We start from the raw sequence: 7,412 nt of genomic DNA, 5'->3' as shown, positions 1-7,412 counted from the left end.
TCCAGTTATGCACACACTTTGTTGTTTTCTCTCTTCTTTAGTTATTTTGTAGTTGTTGACCATTTTGCATTTGGTCTCCAACATTTTAAGGGAAACAATTTAACATCCGCTTTGGATATTCTTTTTGGAAGCTACTGTAGAAGATTGGGGGTGAGGATTTACATGTTTAGTAGGTTCTCAGTTTTTATATGAATTATTACGGAAGGGAAGAGTCTATTTGTGCTTGTGTATGAATTTTACACTTTCTTGACTTTTTTTATGACATTTTAACAGTTTAGTTGTTAAATTTATCGTATTTGTTATGTAAAATTTTAAATCATTTTGATATATATTTCATATCGATTTAAAATATTGTTTACTAATATATATTTAATAGTTATAAGTATTTTTCATAAAACAAAAAGATAAATATTAAAATTCTATATAAACTTTGATCTAATGTGTGATTTGATATGTGAAGTTTGACTAAAATACCATTTCAAACCATAACTTGCATATATACATATGAAGCCTAAACATCTATTTATATGTCACTTATAACCTACCCCAAAATGATAAAAAATCTACTCGTTGAACAAATAGTGTGAACTTCGATTTGGTTTCCAATCGATTGCAGAACTTTTGATGATCTACAAGAAATCAAACAAAGCAAACATAAGCAACATAGTGCTTGGTATGTTCATACAAAATTAAACATAACTTACCGATCTTAATATAACGTAAGAAAATATCACACACACACACACACACACGCACACACATATATATATACAATTTGGTAACACGACATTCTTTGTCCTATGCATATCACAACCCAACAAGGTTAGCTTAATCACATCGGAAACATAAATCGTAATTCATGCTTATATACCAAATACAACACAAGCATACATAATACATATCCATACCCTTGTCATTAAATCAAATATCATTTCCATTTCGTATGTCCTATTTCCACCCGATGAACTATAGCAAAATAGCGTTGGATACATGAGATAAAATGCTCACATGAGCTATGAATGTAAATGCTCACACAAGCTATGTAAATAGGCATGATCATACGAGTTGTGGGTCGAGATGATAACATTATACGATGCTGCTCACACAAGTTGTGAAGAATCCACAACAAATGTAGGGCTTTAGCCATCAGTAAGACATTCAAGACCAACACCCGAAATGATAATAACCCTAATGACATGCCATTCGCAGCCTAGTCTTTCACTGCTTTCATATAGGTCTCATTTATGTCTGTAACTTCCAGTCATTTAAACATCACCATACTAGCATGAACTCAAATATATTCAGTTCCTTTTTCAATCACCAACACCAATTATACAATTCCTTACAATTTGGTCCATCCAATATTCAAGATTATTGCACAAAGAAATTCAATCGTAATCATACATAACATTTTAAATCACAAAAGGCAACAATTAAATTAGTTTATACACCATATGAACTTACCTAAATTGAATCAGCATCAAACACGACACCAAGGACTACTCAACAAATTTTTCCTTTTCCACTTGTCTACCGGTTGATCCATTTCTTGATCTATAATATAATTTAATTCAATTATCAACTTCAATTACTTTATAATGTCAAAGTACATGCACATGACCCTTAAGTAATATTTTACACTATTACCCTAAAATTTTACCTTTTATTCAATTTAGTCCCTAAAATTGAAACTTACATATTTTCACAATTAGACCAAAAAATTAGTTTCAAATTCAATATAGTCCCTTAATAGCCCCCAAGTAACTATATTTCACAAGAATTCCTTGTTAAATTCAACATTTTATCACTTGAGTCCCTAAACTCAAAACTAACTAACATTACTTTACAAAATGGTCCTATTTAACAACCAAATTCATAAATCTATCATTTAACCACATAAAATTTTAAAAATAATTGATGGAACGTCCCTAAACCTTTAAAAATTTTACGAAATAATCCTCGGGTTAACTAGATTAAGCTACAACGATCACAAAATATAAAATTTACTAAAAACGAAATCAAATTTGACTTACATGCAAGGAAGAAATTGAAATGAACACTCCCAAGCTTTATTTAAATGATTTTTCAGTCCAAAGATGATAGGATGAAGAAGTTGATAATTTTAGTTTTGTTTATGTTAAAACATTTGCCTAATTATCAAGCTATCCTTAAACTAAACTTTTAATTTCATTAACCATTAGCCCCTAACCATACATTATTATTTCTTATGGTTTAATTACCATATAAAGCCATCCAATCATGTTTATTTAGTCATTTAGCCCTTTTAATTTAATAGTAATTAACTTTTTCAATTTTTATGATTTAGTCCTTTTTACCTAATTAACCAACCAAACATCAAAATCACTGAACCAAACTTTAATACGACACTCTATTAGACTCGTAAATATTAAATAATAATATTTATTGACTCAGTGATTGAAATTGTGGTCCCAAAACCACTATTTTTGACACCACTAAAAAATAGGTTGTTATAGGAGTGTTGGCAAGCTGTGAAATAGATTTTGCGATATATCCAGAATAAAATGGATATTGGATTGATTTTTGAGTAGGAAGATAATCAGTGTGTGGTTAGATATTGTGATTCAAACTATGTTGGTGATCTAGACAAACGACGATAAACTACTAGTTATGTGTTTACCTTAACAAAGACACCAGTTAATTGGAAGTCTACTTTACAGTCAACAATTGCTTTATCTTCTATAGAAGTGAAGTATATGACAATCGCAGAGGTTGTAAAAGAGGCAATTTAGCTTTAAGGGTTGCTTGGTGAATTGGAAATTAAGGAGAAATATGTCAAAGTACATTTTGATAGTCAAAGTGCTATTCAATTAGCAAAAATCAAGTTAATCATGCAAGGACGAAGCACATTAATGTCCAATATCATTTTGTACGAGAGGTTCTAGAAGATAGTGGAGTAAAGATCTAGAAAATTTCAACTACTGAGAGTCCTGTCGATATGATAACTAAGGTTGTGACTACGGTCAAGTTCCAACTATGTTTGGACTTGATCAATGTTAAAATTTGAAGGCTAAAATTTGAAGACACTATCAAATGTTGTTGTGCAAGGATATTGAAGATATGAAAATTTGCTAAGGTGAAGATTTGTTGAAATAGCACAATCCCACATCTAAAAAATACAAGGTTGTGGAGTGTTTGTAAATCATCCCAAAATTTGTCATTTTCTTCATAAGGCAAATTTTCCCTCTTCTAATTTGTAATTTTTCATTTATATCTTTTGTAGGGAAATATATTTGGTAGTGTTCGAGGACGTAGGCATAATTTACCGAACCTCGTTAAATTTCTAGTGTTCTTTATTGTTTTTATTCATCTTTCAATATTTTGTAGGTTACAATTATAGTGATATATTGTGCTATTAAATTACACTATACGGAGATTCTATATTGAAAGTTTGGTTTTAAGAGAGATCGTTTGTGACCCCTTCGAGATTTAAACCTTTGTGATTTACACGTGGATCGAAAATATTGAGTATATCACTCTATGGTAATTTAAGTTTATTAACATACAAATTTATACATCTTATAAAAGCTTGATCTAAGATTCCTTTGGCAGGTGTACCTGTGTGGCTATTAAGTAGATTCGATTTAGATATTACGAAAATTTTTACCAAGTTAATTCTTAGGAGTGTTCCCAATGTTGTTATAAATGTTTATGATTTTTATGTACAAGAGAAACCGTATGCTTGCTAATGCCCGTTTTGATGATTTGTTTTATATCATTGAATCATTGTCATGAAGGCATGTTGGATGACGAAGGGAAGGTGGGTGTGAAAATCCGTTGGCCTGAGGCCAAAATGTGCCTCGGGTCAAATTCCATTTTCATTTCATAGAACCGATCCCACTTATTGCCAAAGTGGTCCATCCACTCCTGTTGCGTAGTGTAATGAGGTAAATATCGCTTCACCTTGATCCCAGCTTCATCACAGTATCTCAGAATCTGACGGTTCTGGTTGTTCAGGTACTCTAAGCTCTGGGTTTCCTCCCCATTATCCAAGGCTGACCTTAGCAATGCCACCAGGTAAAACACACCCTCATCCGGTGTCACCACGGAGCTCCTATGGTCCCATCTGCACCATATCAGCCCAAATGCGGTAAAGTATTTTTTGCATGCTAAAAAAAACATGTCATGTTCTGTGGAATGGAAATGGCAGTTGAGATTGATGGTTTTGAAGGAATCAAAAGGACCCAGGGTTCAGGAGGGTGATTACGTGATGATGAAGTAGGTATGCATTAATATGTATATGCAATGCATGAACACAACAATTAGCATGCATGCATGGGGGCATGAGAAGATAACATTTGCATGTTTCAGGCATGGGCATGGAATGAATGGTTGGTGTAAAAAGGGCATATATACTTGTTCTTGTTCATTGGATAGATGAGAATTGGGCCACTTGTTTTATTTTCCCCAAAATGCCCTTGAAGACTCCCTTATCGAACTCAGCAATTTTTGAGCTGGGTATAAAAAGGTTTAGCCATCGATGAGGGACCTCCCACAAACCCTTGGACCGGAGCTTCAACTCAGCCTTGTGAACCCGGTCCAAGAAATCCACATACAACAGGTCAGTCGTAAACACTGATGTCGATATAAAATTTAATTTCTTCAACAGAAACTCTACTTCCTGCGTATAAAAAAAACCTATCATCAATCTGACCAAACAATTGTTTTGTCCGTATAACTTCGATTCTAACCATATATTTTAATTGGAAGAGAAGATTAATTAATAGTGAACAATTTGGTGATGCAATCATGGCCGGCTTAGATTTAATAATATAATTATAAAGTAGTCTTCCTTTAGGATTTTATGACCATAATAGATTTTCCCTGTTTTCTTGCATATGTTTGCATTCAACTTTTTTAACTATATTTATTATTTACTTTATCCATTTCTGTTGCTAAAAGTTGGTTATTGCACATCAGCATCAGATACATGTGGCACATCACATGTCGTTGTTTGGTTATTCCTTTAATCACGCTAGTTTTTAACTGTATAAGTGGATGAAATTTTTAATAAAAATAACCAATTTACTCTTCAATTTAATGTACAAAGATTAGTTAACCTATTTTTTAAATAAAAAGAGCAAAAATATAATCCAACGGTTAGTATAGGAGTTTCATTTCATTATATAATATATTAGAGTAAACTCCATATAATATATCCTTGTTGATTAGTACTATATATATACTCTCATTTTTTTTAATTTTATCTACTTTCACAAGCTATGAATTAAGTAATAATTAATTAAGGTTTTTGTTTTTCATCGAATATGATTAATTAAGGTTGAGTTGATACTTAGTATTGTTGTAATTAATAATAGCTAATGCACTAATCAGCATCATTGACGACAGAATTGAGAGGATTAGGCTACCTAGTACTCAAAGCAATAAATGGATATATAATATACCTGGTCAATGGTTTGAACAGTAGATTCATGGTAGTTCTTGGCGATTTCCAAGCAATACAAGACACCACCACTGGGAAAAAGAGTGGAGATTTTAACAGGGTTTTGAGGGGAAAGCAAAGATGATCTCCAATTGTTGATGAGCCCTTCATCTACAATTACGAAACCTTCAACGTAGTCGAATTTTTGGTTACTTGGCTCTGCATGTAGCGATATAAGATGCTCTTGGTCGCTGGTAAAAGCCGAGAAATTGGAATACAGTACTCTTATCCATCTCACCTACACCACGTTAGACAGACGCAAGTTAAAGGCTGCTCTGGTGGATGAAAAACAGAGTGAGTGGTAGGTACCATCTTTGGAGCCGGCTCAAGGGAAATTCTAGCTCTGGTGATAATGCCAAATTGTCCTAAACCGCCAAGGACAGCATGAAACAGCTCTGTGTTTTCATCTTCCGAGCATGTCAACACCTCACCTTTTCCTGTTCACCAAATCCCATTCATTCTAATGCAACAACAATAATAATATACTGATGCTTGAAAAAGATGGAAGAACTTGACCTGTAACGACGTCAAGCTCGTAAACATTGCTAATTTGTGGACCATGATTGAAAGCTTGGCCACTGATTCCAGCATTTGACAGAGTCCCACCAACAGAGAGGTACAAGTAATCGGTCCATGATTTGGGTGCCAGTCCATACTCTAAGGTACTCTTCAACACATCTATCCAAAGCTCCCCACCCCAAACGTCCACGTATCTCTCTTCAGCCCAAACACGAGGCCGAGGTGGCTTATTCCCCCCTTTCCACCCACTCATCTGAATCACTACACCGTTTGTGGTCTGAGCCTGTCCGTTTATGGAATGCCCATGTCCTCTAGCTGACACCGTCATCCCCTGGTTTGACCCGTAGACTGCTTTAACGACTTGAGATATGTCCTGAGCCGAAACTGGATGCAATACAGCCAGCGGTTGACCTCGGGTGAGCAAACCAAAATCGAGAGAAGCCGTTTCGACGTCGCTGGGGTCGACGCTGAGTTGACCATCAATACCCAGGCGAAGAATCTCCATGGAGTCGATGGCCAATCCCACAGTAACCATAATTAAACTAGAAATAAGGAAGGTTAAAAGAAGCATAGTTGCCATATCAAAAGAAGAAAAGAAACAATGCTTGGTTTTCGGTGCTGCAAGAAATGGTTTCTTTGGAACAATGAAATGAATAAATATATAATAAAGAAGAAAGAGTGCAGAAAACAAGGTGTTAAAAGATAAGGTTAACGTAAACCCAGCTAACACTTAAAGATTTACTACGTAAACATCTAACATGCACAGACAGACACAGATTCCTCTCATTTCTTTTTTAGAAACAAAAATGGTGGGTTCTCTCTCAAGCCAAACGAGGAATTTTAAGGAAAAAGGCTTGATATGTATATATAAAGGTTCTCAATTAAATTCATATTATTATAGGCTAAAAAAGGGTGGCGTAAGAGTGGGACGGAAAGGGAACACACGTGGACAATAACGTGCGAGGGGGTGGGAAGACATGTGTGGAAGAGAGAGGAAGGGCTGGGGTTTTAGATGGGGAGGATCTCTACGTGGGGACCGAACAGCCGAAGCTTTCACGTGACTGCTGCCGCTATGCTCCACCCAACACCCACTGCCTCCCCATCCATCCTCACCATTTTATACAAATATGGCAAATACCAGTAAAGATTCTCTTTTTATTTATTTTTTCAGGGTTGCTTTTGAAAGTGCAAGCGATGACGAACCGAAGATCCTCTTAATTAATAAACTCAGATTTTGCAAAATCCATATTGATAATTTTACTACTGCAGTCATGAGATCATCAAACTTTGCAGAACCACGTCTTTCTTTCCTTTGGCACGATTGCTGTTTGTGAGTTTAGCATCGTATAGTTGTGGTTTTGTACACAAGAATTTTGTAAGTACTTGTTTGTGTTTTTTTGTTACTAACACA

At 34.7% G+C, this 7,412-nt stretch overlaps 1 pseudogene; it reads right to left on the bottom strand.

Annotated features, from left to right (window-relative positions):
• Positions 1 to 3,345: 3,345 nt before the first annotated feature.
• LOC107934248 (cytokinin dehydrogenase 5-like) lies at positions 3,346 to 6,872 on the bottom strand (annotated as a pseudogene).
• Between the last annotated feature and the right edge of the window lie 540 nt (positions 6,873 to 7,412).

This window comes from Gossypium hirsutum, chromosome D01, assembly GCF_007990345.1.
Source record: "Gossypium hirsutum isolate 1008001.06 chromosome D01, Gossypium_hirsutum_v2.1, whole genome shotgun sequence".
Taxonomy (NCBI): Eukaryota; Viridiplantae; Streptophyta; class Magnoliopsida; order Malvales; family Malvaceae; genus Gossypium; species Gossypium hirsutum.
This window is presented reverse-complemented; position numbering and strand designations above follow the sequence as displayed.